Below are 22,914 nucleotides of genomic sequence, written 5' to 3' on the forward strand. Positions count from 1 at the left end.
TGTTTGTGTTATCCATATCCTATGGAACCAACTCTTGGAGGAGGAGGAAATTGTCAAGGTGCAACTAGGGACAGGGTTTTCCCTACTTGAGTAGCTCCGCTAGCATTTCATACCTTCCAGGCACTTTCCTTCCGACTGAGGATTCAATAGGCTTGTCTATTAAATAATGCACTAAGTTCATATATAACAAGTAGCTGCAGAAGAACGTCTTACTCTTTCTTTACATAACTTGCCTCTGATGCACCCAATTTCTTGCAATTTGAGTTGTGTTTTCTCTATTCTCGAATGCCAAGTGACTGTCATATCTCATGTTTCAACAAGCTCCCAGATGCCATCTTGACCTTGCCACGTTATGTTAAGTTCTATTCCGAGCATTTCCGTGCGCAATTAGAGCTGAGAGTTGAGGAAGAAGTCTATAACCCACAGCCCGTGAATATTCCAACACGTCCTGGCCCGAACCGAAACAGCAATCTTGGATCATTTCGCTTCATCCACAGGCACTACCCAGCCGGCTGAGCAATTGCAGCATGTTCTTATGTTTCAGCTTTCAGAATGTTTAAGCTCTGGGAGAATGCTGCTTCGTCATTTCCATCTTCCTGTCGATTTCATTCCAGGTAGGAGCAGAGATCTGGAAAGATTTGGACACAGCCCATGTGCATTTGGCTCACAAACGGAGGGGAGAGCGGCGCCAGGTCGCTGATTTATTTTCAATGAGGGGAAATACATTTATCCTTTTTCTGTTTGTAAAAACGTAGTATTTGAGACAGAATACTTAGCTCGCTGTGCGCTGCAGCTCTCTGCTGTTCCCTGAGGGGCTCTCCTGATGTTTGGGCTTTCTGAAGTGAATCAAGCTGACAGACAGGTTTATCTAAGCATCATCTTCCCTCCCCAGCTCCTTACGTCTCTGAAGCCCCTGCAGTCAGCACATTTGCTCGCAGCAGAAGGTCGTGGTTTGCTTGTACGTTAGGAACAAGCAGTTTCGGCCGCTTCCTGGATGATTATTTTGGAGACTGTCACATCCCATCATCAGCTGGTCGCTCCTCCCCTCCGCAGCGAGTTCACTCACTGCATCCCTCTCGCTCTCTCTCTCTCCTTATTGCTCTCTCTCTCTCTCGCTTCAAAACAGACTTTTCACCTTAATACTGGCCGAACTTCATTTTTTTTTTGGCTTTGTGATTTGCTCCTGGTGTTTTTGTTTCCATTTTGTTCCCCCCGCTACCTCCTGTAGAATTCAGTAATTTTGGAGGCACAGGGAAGGATTTCTTCCTCAGCTGGTGTCGAAGGTAAGTCCTTTATTTCCTAATCATCCCCCTCATATTGTGCAAATCGGGTTCCTCGGTAAAAAAAAAAATTAAATCTGGGTCATAACTGCTTTGCAACACCTTTTATTTATTGTGGAAAGGTATGGCCGAGCAGCGGGTTTGTATTTTGTTTGTTTGTTTTCAATGGGCTGTTTACACAAGTTGTGATGCTCTGCTGTACAATAAATGCCGTTCGTTTTGTTTGTCAATAACGAGGCTGCTGGAATCCTACCACCCTCTGTCACCCCTATCCGGAGGGAGAGTGAGGAATGACTGAGGTTTGGCAGGAATAGAGTCCTCATTGAAGATTTTACACTTGAGTTTCCCTTCTCGAAATTCACGGTATAGTAACTGATTTATCACAGCGTTATAATCCTGGTTATCGCTCTCCTGAGAAGGTTTAGCAAGAGCTGCTGTCCAAAGTAAAACATAAATTTGTTCCAAATGTGCTGGAGGCGAATGCCAGTTCTAATGACAGATCACTTGTTCGATATTAATGTTGCCTCAATATGTGTTGTATCAGCGAGTTTTTTTTTGTTTCAAATGTCAAGGTAGAGGGTGGGCTAAGTGTGCTATATATATATTCAATACATATTCTGGGGATAACAGTTTGTTGGCGAAGGTCAGGACTTGTTAGCTTTTACACCAATTGTCATGCCTAACTGCCTCAATGTTAATAGGCAGCACGGAGGGACAATGTTCTCTAACAATCTAGGAATGATAATTCCCGTCGAAAGGCGTTTTGAGGTTTGGGGACATGTCTGTTTCCAAAATCGCGCTGCGAAACCTTCTGTCTTGGAATCAGTGTGCCCAAGCAGCTTTTCGAGTTGATCTCAGTAGCTGCTAGAAGCAGAATACATTCATCCAGTCAGTCTAACAGAGTTATAATTGTTTTTTTTAAATCATTAATACAATTATTGGATTTCGTATACTACCTGGAATATCCAGATTCTAGTGCAATGTGACAATCGATTTTCTTTCTGGTGGGTGTCGCTAGCTGGCCAACATTCATAGTCCATTCCAGGCTGCCCTTGAGAAGCTGGTAGGGAGTTACCTTCTTCAACTGCTGCAGTCCCTGTGGAAAGGAATTCCAGGATTTTGATCAAACCCTAGTGAAGGAACACCTTTCCAAGTCAGGATGGTGAGTAGCTAGGAAGAGGACTTGCAGGAGGTGGTGTTCCCATGTCTCTGCTGCCCATGTTCTTCTGGGTGGAAGCGGTTGTGGGTTTGGAAGGCGCTGTTTTGCTGACTTTCTGCAGTGAATCCTGGAGATGGTGAGCTCTGCTGTTACTGAGTGTCAGTGGCGGAGGGAGTGGATGCTTGTGGATATGGTGCCAATCAGGTGGGCTGCTTTGTCTTGGGTGGTGTCAAGCTTCTTGAGTGTTGTTGGAGCTGCCCTCATCCAGGCAAGTGGGGAGTATTCTTTCAGACTCCTGGTTTGTGTCTTGTAGCTGGTGGACAGGCATTGGGGAGTCAGGAGGTGAGTGAGTCGCCACAGCTAATGCTGTTTGGAATGCAAGTAGTCCTGCTTGGTAGCTTCACGAGGTTGACATCTCATTTTACCTATGCCTGGTGCTTGTCCCCCTGGCATGCCCTTCTGCACTGTCCATTGAACCAGGATTGATCCCCTGGCTTGGTGGTAATTGTTAAGAATAGTATATGCAGGCCATGAGTTTGCAGAACATGCTGGAATACAATTCTGCTGCTGTTGATGGCCCATAGCACCTCATGCATGCCCAGTATTGAGATGCTAGATCTGTTCTAAGTCTAAAAGTGTGACACTGGAAAAGCACAGCAGATCAGGCAGCAGCCAAGGAGCAGGAGAGTCGATGTTTGGGGCATTAGCCCTTCTTATGCCTGAAACATCAACTCTCCTGTTCCTCAGATGCTGTCTGACCTGCTGTGCTTTTCCAGCCCCACACTTTTCGACTCTATCTCTCACATCCTCAGTCATCAGTTTTTCCTGTTCTAAGTCTATCTCATTTAGCACAAGGGGTGATAGTGCAACACAACACAATGGAGGGCATTCTTAATGTGAAGGTGGGACTTTGACTCTACAAGAACTGTGCAATGGTCACTCTTATCGATACTGTCATGGACAGATGTATCTGCAGCTGGCAGGTTAATAAGGATGAAGTCAAGTATGTCTTTCTCTCTTGTTGGTTCCCTCACCCATTGCCGCAAACCCACCCTGGCAGCTATGACCTTTTGGAGCCAACCAGCTCAATCAGTAGTGCTGCTGTTGAGCCACTCATGATGCTACCAGGTACTACAATGCAAAAAGTACTCTATTTCAGTTTTTTTTTTCATAAGTTATTATACAGTTCAATCTGTGGAGTACATTGATAATGATAATATTTAAAAAGCTTACAATTTAGAATTGGAGACGTGCTGGTAATTGGGACTTGATAAGCAGATGCAAAACTAAAGCAGACAATATTAACTAAATGCTTTGAAGAGAGAGTACACATCAAATATTTATCACTTATTAGGAAGTATACAAGTAATGATTCATAAAGCTACAAATTTAAACTTGCTGATTAAGCAGCATGCATGATTAGAAGCTTTAGTTTGTCACTGTAAATATAAATTGTCTCTTTGAAAATCATTCTCATCTTTGTAGATCATTAATTAAGGGTAGTTCAGTAAATTCATTAGATTTATGATTACTGCATTGTTGAAGTTTTTTCACGTTTCTGGAAGTCATGCTGGAGGATGGTAGTCTTGGGAGTTGACATACTGTTCATGGACTGCATCCTATAACAACCTCATGCGTCAAGCAGTCTCTAAATTTCCCTGCCCGTATGCTTCAGTCTCAACCTTAGAACGCCTCAACTCATTGCTGTAGCAGAATCATATTTTCCATTTTTCATTCCTTCCATGTATTCTCTGGCCTATTTGAATGAGATTTCTAATGTAGTGCCAAATTTCTGTTATGGAGCCATGAACATTGGTAACTAGATTCAGACTGCCCAGAATAATATTGTACATGATCCTTAAATATAGCAGAAAGTGGAAACATGAATGCCATAATTTTTGGTTGTATATTGAATTCAGAACAAGGTTATGAAATTTTGGTGTCTAACTCATGTAATTGCCCAGCTGTTCAAACATATTCATTTTAAAAAACTATATATATATTATATATATATATTTATATATATAGACAGAGAGAGGCATGTAGCTTGTGGACTTATTCTACTGGCATTATTTTGTTCCTTGGAATGTACTTTATATTAAAACATTGTGCAATTTCCATATTTTTTTTTAAAAACAGCTAAAAGAAAGATGAGAAGCATCTATATGATTTGTTGAGGCGACCAATGTTACTTCTAAATGTTTTTTCTTACTCTACTGAACTATTCCCTTGTCGCTCAAAATTCTAACGACAGGCAACAGATCAGAATCACAAGGACAGTGATGAAATTGCCCTACTCCCTGATAGCACCTCCTCGTTCTCTTGCTTTAATAGAGAAGATGAAAATGAGTCTACATAGAAAATTCTAATCTAATTGGGGTAGTCAACATAAGAAAAAATGGGTGGCACGGTGGCATAGTCTCTAGCACTGCTGCCTCACAGTGCTAGAGACCTGGGTTCAATTCCCACCTCAGGCAACTGTCTGTGTGGAGTTTGCATGTTCTCCCCGTGTCTGCGTGGGTTTGCTCCGGTTTCCTCCCACAGTGCAAAAATGTGCAGGTTAGGTGAATTGGCCATGCTACACAAAAATGTGTAGTGTTAGGTGAAGGAGTAAATGTAGGGGAATGGGTCTGGGTGGGTTGCTCTTCGGAGGGTTGGTCTGGACTTGTTGGGCCGAAGGGCCTGTTTCCACACTGTAAGTAATCAAATCTAAAATTGGCAAGATTTGACCAGCAAATGAGGGATAAGAAGAAACATGATCATGGGGAAATGAGCAAGAAAGATAGGGTGGATCAGTAATATTCAAGCAGCAAGTTTTGTTTTGGGAAGCATAACTTTCATTTAGAATGTACATTTTTTTTCCCTTTGTTTTGATCCTTTTGTAGGTCCTTTTCTGTACTCTGCTTCTATTATACATTTTTAAGGGCATTCAAATGCTGTTCATTTGATTGAAACAATTTTGATACTCCCTGATTATATCATGCCTTACCCAGCCTCTCCATAGCTGGAAACCTCTGAAATGAACATAACAAAGATCATCTTTTAATATGCAGATTTACATTTTGATGCTCCCAAGTATATCTTAGGAGACCTTTTGAAAACAGGAATAAACACTCTCGTCCCCAATCTATGACCTTTAAAATTCTGAGCACTTGCTATTTTTAAGTGATTTTGCGACCACTTCCAACAGTAACTGCACTGATATAAGACAGTTAAATACCACGTTTCATACAGTAAACTGCATGCTTTACAGCTGTGTAATATTTCAAACCATTGCAATGAGTTTCACTTCAATGGATCATTAAAAGCTTAAGTGCTAGGATATAAAAATAAGCTTAAAAGAGGAAAGAAGGGCGGCATGGTGGCTCAGTGGTTAGTACTGCTGCCTCGCAGCACCAGGGTCCTGGGTTCGATTCCCACCTGTCTGTGTGGAGTTTGCACATTCTCCCTGTGTCTGCAAGGGTTTCCTCCGGGTGCTCTGGTTTCCTCCCACAATCCAAAGATGTGCAGGTCAGGGGAATTGGCCATGCTAAATTGCCCACAGTGTTAGGTACATTAGTCAGGGGTAAATATTGGATAGGGGAATGGTTTTGGGTGGGTTTCTCGTCAGAGGGGCGGTGTAGACTTGTTGGGCCGAAGGGCCTGTTTCCACACTATAGCGAATCTAATATAATCTAAAAAAAAGATAGAAAGGAGAAGGAGTTCAAGGCGTAGACATTACAGGTGCTCTGTGACACAGTATTAAAGACAAGAGGCCAGAGTGGGAGAACACCATGAGCCAAATCTTCAAATAGAGGGAGTTAAAAATCACGTAACACCAGGTTATAGTCCAACAGGTTTACTTGGAAGTACAAGCTTTCAGAGCACTGCTCCATCATGAAGAGCTTTTGCTCGAAATGTCGATTTTCCTGCTCCTCGGATGCTGCCTGACCTGCTGTGCTTTTCCAGCACCACTCTGATCTAAACTCTGGTTTCCAGCATCTGCAGTCCTCACTTTTGGTTTTTAACTTTGTCCACCCCAGTCCAACACCAGTACCTCTACAACATAGGGAGTAGCAGTGCACTGAATGTACATTGCTAGTTTGCATCTAATCCCTGAGGAAGTCCAGATGCACTCACGTGCACTGTATTTGCCTCAGAAACTTACATTTCCCAAGTGCTGATTTGTGTTCTTTGGGATCCCTCATTAAACTGCTTCTTACACTGATCTGCAGTATTGAGACTTCAGCTAAGATGCAGGCTACTTACCCAAGTGATTCCCTGGAATTGTTAGGTAAGGTAACCATATTATCCTAGTCCCGCACTGGTGTTAGAGAGAGACAACCGGTAATGGTTGTCTCTGCAATTAAGGTGACAGGACAGGTTGAGAGGGAGAGACCGTAATGATAAACTTCACCAGTGCAGGAGTTAACACATGCTGTTAGCATTATTCTATATCGCAAACCAGCCATCCAGTCAATGAGCTAACCAACTACCTACTAAATGGTTAGGACCCCCATCAAGATAATTGAGACCACTAGGCATTTACAGTGTATGGTCAATGAAATGCAATAGATATAAATCATTTATCCCCCCTTTTAGTTTTCTTTAATGTTCCAAGTTTAAAGAATTAGCTAACAGGAATGCTTTAGTTTTAAACAAAGTCAGTGATTAGTTTATTGTACAACTATTACCAAAGTTACCAAGTGAAGGTGTGATAGAGCTATCAGATACAAGATTAAAATAGAATCAGATACACAATAGCTAATAAGATGAAGTCATTTGGAGTCCAAGAAGCAACGTCCCAATCTTGAATTTGAATCATGATGATACAATTGCAATTAATTTGATTGGGAGATCCGAAACAGGTAAATTCAAATTTTGTTTAGGGTCAAGCAAACCTGTGTTTTTGGAAGTTCCTGTACTCTTCATAGTCTATCTGACCGTGGCTATTCACATAAATAAATGTCAAATGCCCTCTACTGCCAGTATTAAATATTGCTTTGTTGGAAATCCCTTTAACCTTAGTTGATTCTGTGCCAAAACTAAACTGGCTATCATAACCATACACAATGTACAGTTTGCAGATGACCACAATGCAATGCTGTTGTCCAGTCTGCACCAGATTTGCAAGCCACTCGCAATCTTGTCAATTTTGCATCCAATAAAATGGCAGGTCCTCGAATGCTGCTAAAACAAAACTCCTTTTTCAACTTGCACTTGGTCTGCTCAATATTTCACCGCCAATATATGTTGAAGGAGAGACTCTGCAATATGTTGAACATTTCCCATACTTTAGTGTTTCATCTTTCAATAGACTACCGGTGGCATAGAGATCTAACACCAGATCAGCTGTAGCAACTCAACTTTCCGCAAGCTACAGCAGTGAGTGATAATAAACACCTCCACAAGTCAACAAAATAGTGTACAGAGTAAATGTCCATCAACACAGTTATGTATTAAGGTAAGATTTGAAGTGTGCATCAGTGAGACAAAAGTGCTAAAGAAATTTCACCAGCAATACATCTGCTGAATTTTCCCAATTCATTAGGAGGACCTTCTTGAAGGCAACTCCCCGAGTATTCAGGCAAAATTTCTACAAAATCAACTTTTGATGACTCTGTTCAGATAGTCGAAAAAGAATGTCCTCTACCAATTCCTGTTCTCTCAAATGACTAATGTTCCAAGGGAGGACAAATGAAACACTATAAAGACACGCTGAAGCTCTCTTTGACCTGTAACAGCATTGATTTAATGACAGTGAGGAGCATGCTTCAGTAATTCGAAATGTGGACAACGTATCCAATAAGCTCTATTGTGCTTTGATTCGTAATATTTCAATAATTAAACAGAATGACAGCAGAGAAAAATTGAAAATTAAACAATTCAGATCACACTAGCGGATTAAACTTCTTGCCCACGTGCCCAAAGAGACACAGGTCAAAAATCATCCTGTATCATCACATAAAGACACTTGACAGAAATCGTCAAATCTAAATAGATGACATTCTTGAATACAGGGACAGGTGATGATAAAACCACATAAAATAGGAGGAGAAGAAGGTCAAGTTGAAGTATTGTGTACAATTCTGGTCACCGCTGTACAGGAAGGATGTGATTGCACTGGAGGGATGCACAGGACATTCACCAGAATGGAGTATTTTATCTATGAAGAGAGGCTGGATAAGCTCAGGTTGTTGGGTTTTGTCAGTATAGCCTTGATGGGCCAAGTGGCCCATCTTTGCTGTACTGTATGAATCAATGATTCTAGGCTATTCAGCCCATTGAGTCTGCTCCATCATTCAATATGATCATGGTTGATCTTGCCTTGTCCTTATAACTCTAGATTCCTAACTGTTTTGTTCACTGATGAGAATACTGAACTCTGCAGGAGCAGTTTTCAATTTTATTTCATTGAAAAAACCTCATGGCTCTATGCCTTACCCACAGATAACCTGTAGAGACCCCCACACTGAAACAAACACTGTTCAAATGTTCTTGGGCAGTTGCCTGTGGGATGAATGGTGGGTACCTTTCTGTCTCCATTGAATGCAAAATTCACATCATTGTTACTTCGTATCTTGTCTTTACCATCCAATACTAAGGCATTTACAAATCTTCTAATGTCTAAAAATTGCAGCAAATTAGTGTGTGTATAAGGCAGGTCATAATAATTCTAAAACGTGTAATCATATTTTATAAGTGGAACAGTAAAAATGTATAATTCTTTAAACAAATTTGATTTGATTATTTCCTAGCTTTGTTTTATGGAAACTATATTATATCCAAAAATAAATTGGATTTTTCATTGAAAATAGAAAAAAATGATTTTTCATTTCAACATGTTCCTTTTATAGCTAAACTCCAGTTGATTCTGATTATCATTGTAAGTTGTGTTGAATGCTTACCATACCAGCAATATAAATACTAATATTTTAACAGTTCCATACCTTATCACTATTAATTGGGTAAGTATACAGATTAGCGTTGAAGACCAGGAATCATGACACAATTTATATACTAGGTTCATTTTAATTCTGTTCAAATATTTACAAAAAATAAGATTTATTATAGCATGATTGAATTCTGACCCATTCAGTGTTGTATGATTTTACAGCATGTGCACAGAGGAAATGCATGTGGAAAGTACCAGTGGTGTAAATATTTAAATGCTCTTTGTGCTTTTTGAATAATATTCAAATAGCAGGTGAAAATAAGATTATGCAGGTGTTTTCCAATCAATATGTTTTCATGTGTCAGAGAAGTATTATATAACTCAATTGTGAAATACCTTTCATACTGAGCATTCAATATGTTGACACAACTATCTAGAACTTTATTTCAAAACAAAAATGTATTGAGGTGAGATTGCCGAAAATTTATGTTTTAAAAAAATACCATTTTGTAAAGTATAACTTTTCAAATTTATTCAAAAGGAAAACTTTTCTCATTAAGTATTTTGCAAGTTAGTAAATTTTAAAAGTTTGCAACCTAACAACAGCATTTAGGTATTTCAAATGCATAAAGCTGTGGATAGCTTATATATTCTTAAAGCACATGGACTAGTTGGGCAGAAGGGTCTGTTTCCATGCTGTATGACGCTATGACTCTTAATTTGAATAACGTTATTGCATGAAATTAATACTTTTCCAGTCTCCAATGAAAAAATATTTGTATGTTTTCATTCTTGCCATTTCAGATTATTATTATTTATAGTTTTCAACAACACTGTTAAACTAATTACACTGGCAGAAGTGAGGCTGGGTGCAGCTTCTTCCTCCAGCTTTCCTCTCCCTAACTCCATGCCAGTTCTCCACGCTGTTTCAATTCTACTCCAAGAAGAGAGTCAAAGTCTTTTACGGGACAAGATTAAAAATGCAAAGAGGGCCCTTGAAAAGATGAATGCTTCTGCAAACTGCTTGGCCAAACAAGCATGAGTTGGGCAAACCTCCAAGTGTAGCCTCAATACAATCTGACTCACTCACAGCATATTATGGTGTGGCTATTGGAAATGCCTGCTCTTCCTGCACTGAAATTTCCATATTAATAACTGAGACAGAAGAGAAACAGATCTGCGTTCTGCTCCAAATGTCAAACTTCTACACTTGTGATAACTATTTTGGAATTTTGCCTCACTTCCTGCTTCTTAGTTTGAACTCCATTTTATTTAGTTTGCTGTCACAATGTCCCAAAGTTAACATTATCCTGTTCAAGTTAATTTAATATACAAAGAGATTTTAAGCTACAAATTTTGCTGGAAAATAAATCACCAAAATTAATCATCAGAACAGCTTACCCTAAAATAAAAGCAAAATACTGTGGATACTGAAAATCTGAAGCAAACACAGAGATTGCAAGAGAAACTCAGCTGGTTAAGCAGCATTGATGGAAAAAGACTGTTAACATTTTGACTTCAGTATGACTTTACTTCAGAATGCAGGGTGATCCAAAGAGTTGTACTGGGCTCAAAGCATAAATTCTGTTTATCGCTCTCCAGATGCTGCCAGACATGCTGAATTTCTCCACGATTCTCTATGTTTGTTAGAGCCCTCCTCCACTTACTACCAACCAAATCAGACAGGCAGAAGCTGAGCAGTGCTGCTAGAGTGATGATTATTGCTGAGACAAGCTGAAGACTTGGATCCTACTGCAAGTAGGCAAGGACAAGATATCAAATTATGAGAGAGTTGAATGCTGGAGTGAAAATCACTCTGGGGAAAATATTAAGGCCATGGTGATTGAATGCCAAATCCAGGTTGAAAGGGAGATGAGCGAGTTTAAGCGTAGCTTTGCAAACTTAAATAAGGGCAAGCAACTATGTGGGCATGAAAATTGAGCTAACCAGAAAGTACTGAAATATTAGGCTAGGGATAGATCAATGTGGAAACAATATCAGACTTACGGGGATATTTCAGAACACTTGGAATAGCTGCATTCCTACATCAAGAAAATTACTAAATTACTAAACCCACCATCAAATTGAAGGAAGAAACGTATCATTGGGCAAAGATGAATGGCCGATCAGATGATTGATAAAAATATAAAGAAAAGCAGAGGATGGAGGAAAAAGTTAGAATATGAGACAAGCTACCTCAAAATGTAAAAAACAGATAGCGAGAGTTTCTACTGGTCTTTAAAAAGGAAAATAATAAGTAAAATGAGTGATGGTCTGTTCAAGAGTGACATTGGGATTTAATAGTTAATAGGAGAATATTGAAATGGAATGTGAAATGAACAAGTATTGTGCTTCTGTCCTCACTATAGAGAGTGCAAAAAGCACCCCAGTATTAGCTATAAAACAGGAGGTGAAGAGAAGAGAGAAACTCAGTTAAATTACAATTGCCAGGGAAGAGGTACCAAGCAAACTAATGGCATTGTGGTTGACAAGCCTCCAGATCTAGATGGACTTCATCCTGGAAGATGTTAAAAGAGGTAACTAATGAGGTAGTAGATAGATTTCTGTTAATTTTCCATCATTCTTTGGATGCTGAAAGTGTCAATCAGACTGGAAAATAGCAAATATAATACCTCTCTTCAAAATGTGAGGGAGGCAGAAAATAGGAACATAGACCATTTAGCCAACATCTGTCACAGGAAAGGTGTTAGAATCAATGATTTAGAGAGGTTATAGCTACGGTCTCAGAGAAAATCAAGATAATCGGAATAGTCTGTATGGGAAAGGGGTGAACCAATTCATTAGACTTCTTTGATAATGTAAAAAATGTTATGGATCAAGGGGAGTCTGTAGACAGACTGTACATGGATTCATTTGAAAAGTGTCACATCAAAGATAATTGTGGGAAGTGAAAACTTGTAGCGAACACTTGTGCTTTTAACACAGATAGAAGATTGGCTGACTGGGAGAAAATAGAACATGCATAAATGGATTTTGTCTGGTTAGCAAAATGTGGCAAGTGGAGTCCTTCAGGGATCTGGGCTGTGATATTAGCTTCTTATAACTTACATCAATGACATAGATGAGGGGAGAAAAAGTACAGTAGGTAAATTTGCAGAAGGCACCAAAATGGATAGGAGGACATGATGTGAAGAAGACATAAGAAGTTTGCAGACAGAAGTAGATCGATTGAAGGAGAAGACAGGAATCTGGCAGATGAAGTACGACATGGGAAAATGTTCTTTTTGGCAGGAAGAATTTTAAAAAAGTTATCCTTAAACAGATAATGACTGCAGAATTCTGAGATGCAAAGGAATCTAGGGTTTCTCGTGCATGAGTCACAAAAAGTTAATACGCAGCTATAGAATGTGTTCAGGAAGACTAATGAGATGCTATCATTTATTACAAGATTGACTAAACATAAAGGCAAGGATAGAAATTGCTGGAGAAACTCAACAGTTCTGGCAGCAACTATGGAGAAAAAACACAGTTAAAGTTTCAGATCCAGTAACTCTACTTCAGAATAGATTCAAAATATTAAATTTGTTTCTTTCTCTACAGATGCTGTTAGGCCTACTGAGTTTCTGCAGCATTTTCTGTTTTTATTTCCAATTTCCAGCATCTACAATTATTTGTTTTAATATAAAAGCAAAGATGTTGTGCTTCAGCTATACAGGGCTTTGGCGAGGTCACATCTCGAATAGAGTGCGTAGTTTTGATCTTATTATATAAACTCCACAAAGATAGCTCAGAGGAGATGATACCTGAAATGAGTAAATTAAGGAAGGTTGCAAGGAGAAGCCTGGGAACTATTGACAGGTGAGTCTGAGGTCAGTGCTGGTAAGTTGTTGGAGGGGATTCTGAGAGACAGAATTTGGAGAAACAAGGGCTGATTAAGGATAGGCAGCATAGCTTTGTGTGTAGGAAATTATGTCTCAGAAACTTGACTAAGATTTTTTTAAGGAGATGACCAAGAATATCGATGAGGGTACAGTGGTAGACATTGTCTACATGAACTTTAGTAATGCCTTTGCCAAGGTTCTGTATGATAGACTGGTTAGTAAAGTTAGATCAAATGGAAGCCAGGGAGAGCTTGCCAATTTGATACAAAATTAGCTTGACAATACGAGACAGTGAGTGGTGGTGGAGGGTTGTTTTTTGGAATGGATGTGTTTGACCAGCAGTGTTCTTCACCGAACAGTGCTGGATCCACTTTTGTTTGTCATTTATGCACATGATTTGGATCAGAAGATAGGAAGTTTAACAGTCAGGAAGTTAATCTACTGTACACAGTATTCCAAAATTGACCTCACCAATGTCCTGTACAACTGCAATATTTCATTCCAATTCCTATACCCAATGGTATAGGAAGAAGGGCCTGTGCCCGAAACGTCGAATCTCCTGTTCCCTGGATGCTGCCTGACCTGCTGTGCTGTTCCAGCAATAAAGTTTCAACAAAGTTAATCTAAGTTTACAAAGGAAGCTCGATCAATTGGGCCAATAGGCTGAGGAGTGGCAGATGGAGTTAGTTTGGATAAATCGAAATGTTGCATTTTGATAAGGCAAACAAGGGCAGGACTTAAATGGTAGGATCTGGGGAGTGTTGTAAAACAGAGAGATCTAGGGATTCAGGTGCATATTTCGTTGAAGATTGCATTACAGGCAGACAGCTGGTAAAGAAGGAGCTTAGCACACTTGCATTCATTGCTCAGACCATTGGGTATAGGAATTGGAATGAAATATTGCAGTTGTACAGGACATTGGTGAGGTCAATTTTGGAATACAGTGTACAGTTCAGGTCACCTGCTATAAGAAATGTAGTATTAAATTCAAGAGGGTACAGAAAAGATTTGCAAGGACATTACCGGGACTGTTGGGTTTGAGTTATAAGGATAGGCAAGTTAAGCTGGGACTTCTTTCACTGGAGTATAGGAGATTGAGGGGTGACCTTATGGAGATGTATAAAGTCCTGAGGGGCATAGAAAATGTGAATAGCAAATATTTTTCCCCAAAGGTGGGGGGGATGTTCAAAACTAGAGGGCATAATTTTAAGGTGAGAGGAGAAAAATTTAAAAATGACCTGAGGAGCAACATGTTCAAACAGAGGGTGGTTTGTATGTGTAATGAACTGCCAGAGGAAGTAATGAATGCGAATAGAGCTACAACATTTAAAAAACATTTGGACAAGTCCATGAAAAGGAAAGGTTTAGAGGGACGTGGGCCAAACACAGGCAAGTCGGACTAGTTTCATTTGGGAAACTTGTTCAGCATGGATGAGTTGGACCGAAGTGTCTGTTTCCGTGCTGTGTGACTCTATGACTAAAACATTAGTTAAAGGCAGGGTTTATTTTAGAAGAGTGAGGGGTGACTTGATTGAAATGTATAAGGTCCTGAGTGGTCTTGACAAGTTGAATGAGTAAGCAATGTTTTCTGTTGTGGGTGTGCCTAAAACTAAAGTACTCTGTTTGAAAATTAGAGGTTGTCATTTTAGGACTGAAATGAGGCAATTTCTTTCTCCTGGAGTGTGGTGCATTTTTGGAACTCTCTGACTCAGAAGCTGATGGATGTGAGATATTTGAATATTTTTATGACAAAGCTAGATAGATTCTTGTTAAGCAGTTCGGAAATCTTGTTAAGGATTTCCGAACTGGATGGGAAAGTGAGATTTGAGACAGAAACAGATCAGCCATGATTTCACAGGATCATGGAGCTGCGGCAGTGCAGAAGGAGGCAATTTGGCCTGTCTTATTGAATGTAGACAAGCAGGAGGCTGGAAGAACATAGCATAGCAGGCAGCATTAGGAGGTGGAGAAGTTGACATTTAAAATATAACCCTTCTTCTGCACTGGGGAATTCCTGAAGAAGAGTTACACCCAAAATGGTGACTTCACTTCCTGATGCTGCCTGGCTTGCTGTGTTCTTCCAGTCTCCTGCTTGTCGACCTTGGATTCCAGCATCTGCAATTTTTTTTTTGTCTCATATATCCTTATTCCCTGAGCTGCAGCTGGGAGGTTAAGTGTAAACTGCCCACAGCAAAATGCTGAATGCACCATAAAATGGCCCCTAATTCTGCCCCTTAGTAGCAGAATTATCTTCTTTGGTCAGCAGCCTTTCTGTCTCCAGTCAAGTCACTGGTAGAATGTATGACTGACAAGAACTCATCAAGGAACTGTTTCAGTACAGCTCCCTACAATTTTACTTTACCCCCATCTCCCAGCCTCCCTACCAAGCATCAGTAAAATCCAGGACAATGATTCAAATAAAAATAATGTAGCTGAAACACAACAGGATGCTTTCTGGAAAATTCAGTTTGCATTCATATAAATCTTTAAGGTAATGAATATTCCAAGTTACTTTGCAGAGGATAAATTAAACAACAGTAGAAGGGTTAGGAGAAAAGATTGGTTGAAGGTGTCTTTTAAGAAGTAGGAACAAAGTATGCAGGTTTTAAAGAGGTTTTTCAAAGTTTAAACTCTCCTGTTGGTGATTAAACAGAGCGAGCCGAGAATGTACCAGCAAGCAGAGCTGGAAGACCAAAGGACGTTACATAGGAAATATGGAAAGGGGAATGTTAGATGTGGTGTTAGTTGATAAAGGTATTTACAAATTTCTTTGCAAACAAGGACATTGATGAGGCATTTACAGTATTGTAGGCTGTAAGCTAATGGAATTGTGTTAAGGAAGGACAACTGCAGCATGTATATCAGACGTTTTGATGGCTTTGGAGCATAGATCTTGAGATATTGAGTCTGAAGGCAGTGGAGACATGGATTCAGTTTACAACCGACATGGTGGTGAGATAAAGGTGGAGACAACCAATGTTCCACAAGTGAAAGTAAATAGTCTTGGTGAAAGGGTGTGGACATTGAAATCCAGTTTGGTTCAAGCAGGACAATAAAATTATCTCTCCTTAGGTTCAGTATAAGTGAGAGCTCACATCGCTAAAATAAAATAATCTTAGGATGTCTCCAGGAAAGATCAAAGCCAATTAACTACTTTTGAAGTGTACCCATTGTTGGAATGCATGGATGTGAGGCAGCTATTTTGTATATAACAATGCTCCATCACAATGAATTGATAACCAGATATATTGCTTCAATGATTTTATCCTAGGATAGGTATTGTCATCTGAGAGAATAATCCAGCTCTTTGAAGGCAGAAGAGGTCTCAGTTTAATTTTAAATCATGTTGAGAATCAAAATAGCATTTTCTATATTTTAATTAAGTGACCTATGTAAATTTTTTCTTCAGGAATTTATAATTCAATTTTACTCCATAATCTAATTGTATTAATAGAAACCACCAGTATTTTCCTTTCACTTACGTGTATGAGACATTAAATCATAATTTTCTTCAATGACTTGTAATGCTCTGAAGCAATGTGTGATGCGGGGCCTATAATCAGTTGAGTAGATTGATTTTTAGATTAGATTTTAGATTACATTACAGTGTGGAAACAGGCCCTTTGGCCTGTGGAAACAAGTCCACACCGACCTGCCGAAGCGCAACCCACCCATACCTCTACATTTACCCCTTACCTAACACTACAGGCAATTTAACATGGCCAATTCACCTGACCTGCACATCTTTGGACTGTGGGAGGAAACCGGAGCACCCGAAGGAAACCCACGCAGACACGGGGAGAACGTGCAAACTCCACACAGTCAGTCGCCTGAGGCGGGAATTGAACCCGGGTCTCTGGCGCTGTGAGGCAGCAGTGCTAACCACTGTGCCACCGTGCCGCCCACCACGGTTGATGTTAAAGAGCAAATGCAAACATAGCTTAATTCTTGCATTTTATTTTAATTTGTGGCTTGTGTCTGTCAGCTGTGACCTCCACTTTATTGGTTTAATGGAAATACCACCCAAGCAATGACACTACAATTTTTTTTTTCACTCACTTCTAGTACCTGTGTGTTGCTGGCTGGGCCAGCATTTATTGCCAATCTCTAGTTGCCCTCAAGAAGGTGGTGGTGAGCGAACATCTTGAACCGCTGCAATTCTTGAGCTGTACATTGACCCCACAATGCTTTTAGAGAGGGAAAATAACCTATTCATTTCCAGTGTCAAAGCTAGGGTGCAGGATATAAGGATGCAGAATGTGTGAAAGTTCCAGAGGGGTAATCTTTTATTCCACTGGCACCAAACATATAAATACTTCGGTGAAAAAGCTTATCTTAAGGAAGTTAGCATTTCACAATGGGTACCCAGCACTGAACACTCCAAAATAATGAAAAGCCATTGAAAGCTCACTCCTGATCTAAACAGTTTTGAGAAAGCTTGGCTTTTGTCTTTTGCCATTCAAGGATTTAGAAATGTGAAGAATAATGCTGTCACCAATTAAAGAAGTTTGGATTGAAGAATCAGACTCTTCAAGTTGCAAGTGGCAAGGTATATTGGTTGATCTTTAGGAAATCTCACGTCTCAACTTGAGACCATTCCACACAATCAACGTGGCCCCACACCAGCAGCAAAATCCTTTGCTGTGGCCACAGTGTCTCTGCTGTTTCTCGCTATGTCACAGCCTGTTCCTCCTAGCTGTACTGTTTCTGATCCTACCATCTGTGAGGCCACCAATGAACACTGCTTCCTTCTTTGAAGGAACCCATGAGGGCCAAACAATACTTCAGCCCAGTACTGTCAGCCACCATCTCCACCTGTTAGCAAGGTCCAGGCTAGCAGCCACGCAGCAGCCATTGTGAGTTGTCTCCCCAACTCAATCACCCCATTATGAAGCTCTGCATGCTTTTCTAAGCTCTGGGTCTGATCATTGAGAATTTCATTGTCTTGGTGCTTGTGGTTTCTTTAATACTGCTTGTGGTAATGGATTCTCTTCTTGCTTCAAGGGCATTGGTGTTCAGCAAGGAAACCAGTTCATCATTTGGTTTGATGGTGCCTCAAATGTTATGTTGGCTCTTAACAGTACCAGAATCGCCTTTCAGAACATTTTGTATCAAAGTTTGGGACATTCTCCAGTCCAGGTTCCCTTACTCGTTTAGAGATGGAATATTAAGTTTGTAAACATCAGTCCTCTCAGCAAACCGCATAGCCAATGTAGCAAAGCTGAGTTCTGATAATTGTGATCAATACCACCTGTGGAATACTTTGCAAGAACATTATCCTACCACCTGATGTTGTGGATGGATCTGAAATGGTGAAGGTGAAATATTTCGGATTGTTGAATTGTCCATGCCTCACAAGCATGAGAACCTCATAAACAAAGATCTTTTTGAGTCAGATGCACACTCTCTTCAAAGCCTGTGGCTAAGGCTGCCAAATGCTGAGTTTGTTTTTGTCAGGAGATAGATGGTCCCATCACTTAACCTGCCTTTATTGGAAAGGATGCTTCCGAGATATCAGAATTCTGCAACTGAGCTAAGGGATGTATTGTCGATTGTCACTATGTGGTCTTGGAGTTTGTGGCCAGAAGCAGGCTAATATAAGAGCTCTCTCCCGTTTGCATTTATTATGAGAACATACAAACTAGGAGCAGGAGTATAGGAGTAGGCCATCTGGCCCTTTGAGCCTGTTCTGCCGTTCAATAAGATCATGGCTAATCTTTTCATGGACTCATCTCCACTTATCTCCTCTCACCATAAGACTTAATACTTTACTGTTCAAATATCTGTCTACCTTTGTCTTAAAAACATGCAACAAAGTAGCCTCAACTTCTTCATTGGGTAGAGAATTCACAACCCTTTGGGTGAAGAAGTTCCTCCTCAACTCAGTCCTAAATTTGCTCCCCCTTATTTTGAGGCTATGTCCCCTAGTTCTAGTTTCACCCGCCAGTGGAAGCAACCTCCTTACATAGAACATAGAACATTACAGCGCAGTACAGGCCCTTCGACCCTCTCTGAAGCCCATCTAACCTACACTATTCCATGTACGTCCATATGCTTGTCCAATGACGACTTAAATGTACTTAAAGTTGGCGAATCTACTACCTTTGTAGGCAAAGCATTCCATACCCTTACTACTCTCTGAGTAAAGAAACTACCTCTGACATCTGTCCTACATCTATCACCCCTCAATTTAAAGCTATTCCCCTCGTGCTCGCCATCACCATCTCCCTGTCCACCCTATCTAACCCTCTGATTATCTTATATGTCTCTATTAAGTCACCTCTCAACCTTCTTTTCTCCAACGAAAACAGCCTCAAGTCCCTCAGCCTTTCCTCATAAGACTTTGCTTGCTTCTACCTTATCTATTCCCTTCATAATTTTATATGTTTCTATAAGATCCCCCCTCATTCTTTTAAATTCCAGAGTGTATTCCCAGTCTACTCAATCTCTCATCATTAGCCAAATCATTATGAGCCTTTAAGGAGCCCAGGTAACTGCAGGTAACTGGAGAGAATACTATGATAGAGCACAGTCGTTATTGAACAAGAGTTTACTGTCATTGTGCACAGTTCATTATGTGTTGCTCCTGGTGTTTGTTTTTTTTAAGTATGACTGTGCTCTTTATTTTAACTCCCACTTTCACTGTTTCTTTCTCTTGTAATTATAACCCTGCTATTCATTCATGTCAACTTTTAACATGATAAATGTATTTATCCACATTTAAAATGGAAACTGTCCATGTAAACTTGTCATGCTATAATTACATGCTCTCACATCAAACTATTGCAGAGTAACCATTGCCAAGAGGGTGTAATTACAGGATGGTAGGTTTATATAGGGAGGTACCAACATCAATGAAGACATATGAATTTATGATATAAATATAAAAATAGAATAGAATGCATAATTATAATGATCATTATCCTGAAATGATCCCTGACTGACTCTTGATCCATCTGGTCCACATCATTCCCATGAAGCAGATCCAGCAGTGGCTCCTTTCTTACTGAACTGGAAACATCAGATGTAGAAAATTCTCCTGAATTTAATCACGGAGTTCTCTGCCCTTTACATACTAATCCAGTTTACATTAGGATATCTATGTCACTCTGTATAATTAATCTATATTCTTGCGCTTCTCTGCAAATTTGTTTCTTGAATTTTTTCCCACTATTTGGTGCTCTGTAGAATTCACCGAATAATGTAACGTTACCTGAACTTTTTTTTAGCTCAAATCAAATGGATTCTCTCCCTCCGGTACATCCTGTCTCTCCAGCAGCGTAATACTTACCTTCAACAAAACTGTCACCTTTCCTGCTGATATTTAATCCCTATCTTTCTTGAACATCTTGCATCCAGGAATATTTAGGACTTTGTCCTAGCCTTTTTTGTGCCAGATCTCCATTATCACTTAAATAAAATATCTCCATGCAGCAATCTAATCTTTATTTATCACATTCCATGTATTCAGATGCATGCACAGTAACCTCAATGTAGACTTTATTACTTTGTCTCTTACTCTGATTCTGATTTGCTTCGTCCTGTACAACCTTGGCATCATGATGCCATAGCCACCGCATTACAGTGATCAGTTGAGAACGTGGAACGGAGGACACAATTAATACACTTCATTTCTGACTGGGGTTATCTTTGACTAGTGAATGTAACCCCATATCTCAGCATCAACTGTTCCATACCATGCCTTCCCTCTAGTTCTAACCATTAAGCTGTCTACTTGACTGCAGTTATAACATAAGAACCAAAGCAAAATAAACAGACAAGTATTATAAATCAAATGTCAATATACCATACAAATATCAACCAGTCACCCTGGAGCAGTCTCTTTGTGCCTGTCTTCTATGTGCCTTTGCTTCTCCACAGCGCTAACCCACTGATCGCAGCATTGGTGCCTGATGTCTCCTGACATCCAGTGAGAGAACCTGTAGCTGGCTTTAGCAGATGACCTTGAGCGTCCTTAGCATGAGCAGGCTTTCTTTCTGACTGAGTTATCTTAGGCCTGGTTGCCTGAGGGGCAAAATGAGGCCATTGGTTGGGTGGCAGAGTGGGATCATGAATCATGTCATCCTGAGAGAAGATAGCAGATTTGGGCTGTAGGCAGCACCTCAAAAATCCAAGCAAAGGTTCGTACAAACTTTTGGACTGTTCTGAGAGCCTGCAGCCCACTATCTACATTAATATCCACAGCTGTAATGGCTGCTGTCTGAGCTTGTATGGAAGCAAGCTATACTTGAATTGCTTCAGTCTGAGCTTACACTACAGCAGTCATATGTTGAGTCACTGCTGCTGAAGTTGGCTTGGAAGCTCAGACATCATCCATTACATGCTATACCATAGGGTGGCACAGTGGCTCAGTGGTTAGCAGGGACCTGGATTTAATTCCAGTTTCGGGTGACTGTCTGTGTGGGGTTTGCACATTCTCCCCGCGCCTGCGTGGGTTTCTGCAGGTGCTCCAATTTCCTCCCACAATCCAAAGATGTGCAGGATAGGTGAATTGGCCATGCTAAATTGCCCATTACGACCCGGGGTGTGTAGGTTAGGTGGATTAACCATGGGAAATACAGGGTTACGGGGGAAGTCTGGGTGAGATGCTGTTCAGAGAGTCGGTGTGGACTTGTTGGGCTGAATGGTCTGTTTCCACACTGTAGGGATTCTACAGGTTGATCCACATGTGAGCTGAATGATGTTGGCTATCACTTCCACCTTGGAAAGGATAGACTCCAAATTCTGTGCCAAACCAGTGCTGGAGTAATTTATGTTTATTGACAGTGACCATAGACTTTGCGCAACATGCACAAGGTATCATGTGTGTATGCCCATTATCCTTTGTGTAGGCAACCTCAACATCCTCATCTGGATTCCCTATAAGACAACTCTTGTGCGACCTCGCTCTGTTCTCACCTTCTACCCCACCAACCTCTGCATACAAAGCATCGTCCTCCACCACTTCTGCTACCTCCAAAGGAACCCCATCACCAGAGATATATTTCCCTCCCCAACCCTATCAGTGCTCCGAAAAGACCATTCACTCCGCAACTCCCTTGTCAAGTCCACACCTCCCACCAGTCCACACCCCACTCCTGGCACCTTTTCCTGCCACTGCAGCAAGTGCAAAACCTGCGCCCACACCACTCCCCTCCCTCCGTCCAAGGCTCCATGCAGTCCCTATACACCTCCATCCCCCATCACAAAGGCCTCAAAGCCCTCCGCTTCTTCCTTTCCTGCCGCCCCAACCAGTACCCTTCCACTGACATCCTCCTTCGATTGACTGAACTGGTCCTCACTCTGAACAACTTCTCTTTCCAATCCTCCCACTTCCTCCAAACCAAAGGAGTAGCCATGGGCACCCGCATGGGCCCCAGCTATGCCTGCCTCTTCATCGGATATGTGGAACAGTCCATCTTCCGCAGCTACACTGACACCACCCCCCACCTTTTCCTCTGCTACACCGATGACTGTATCCGGCACTACCTCGTGCTCCCACGAGGAGGTTGAACAGTTCATCCACTTTACATCCCGACCTCAAATTTACCTGGACCGTCTCAGACTCCTCCCTCCCCTTCTGAGACCTCTCCATTCCTATCTCGAACGACTGACTCAACACAGACATTTACTATAAACTGACCGACTCCCACAGCTACCTAGATTACACCTCCTCCCATCCTGCCCCCTGTAAAAACGCCATCCCATATTCCCAATTCCTTCGCCTTCGCCGCATCTGCTCCCAGGAGGACCAATTCC

At 40.8% G+C, this 22,914-nt stretch overlaps 1 protein-coding gene across 3 annotated transcripts in view; it reads left to right on the forward strand.

The window, feature by feature from the left end:
• Positions 1–469: 469 nt before the first annotated feature.
• Positions 470–22,914, forward strand: part of LOC122549349 (syntabulin-like) — a 104,100-nt gene continuing 81,655 nt past the window's right edge. For 2 of the 3 annotated variants that reach the window (XM_043689011.1, XM_043689015.1), the window contains exon 1: positions 910–1,283. The gene's annotated coding sequence lies outside the window, so the exon portion shown is untranslated. Of the gene's footprint in view, positions 615–909; positions 1,284–22,914 lie in introns of those variants that run through there. The other variant, XM_043689013.1, reaches the window with a different exon arrangement.

This window comes from Chiloscyllium plagiosum, chromosome 4, assembly GCF_004010195.1.
Source record: "Chiloscyllium plagiosum isolate BGI_BamShark_2017 chromosome 4, ASM401019v2, whole genome shotgun sequence".
In the NCBI taxonomy this organism is placed as follows: Eukaryota; Metazoa; Chordata; class Chondrichthyes; order Orectolobiformes; family Hemiscylliidae; genus Chiloscyllium; species Chiloscyllium plagiosum.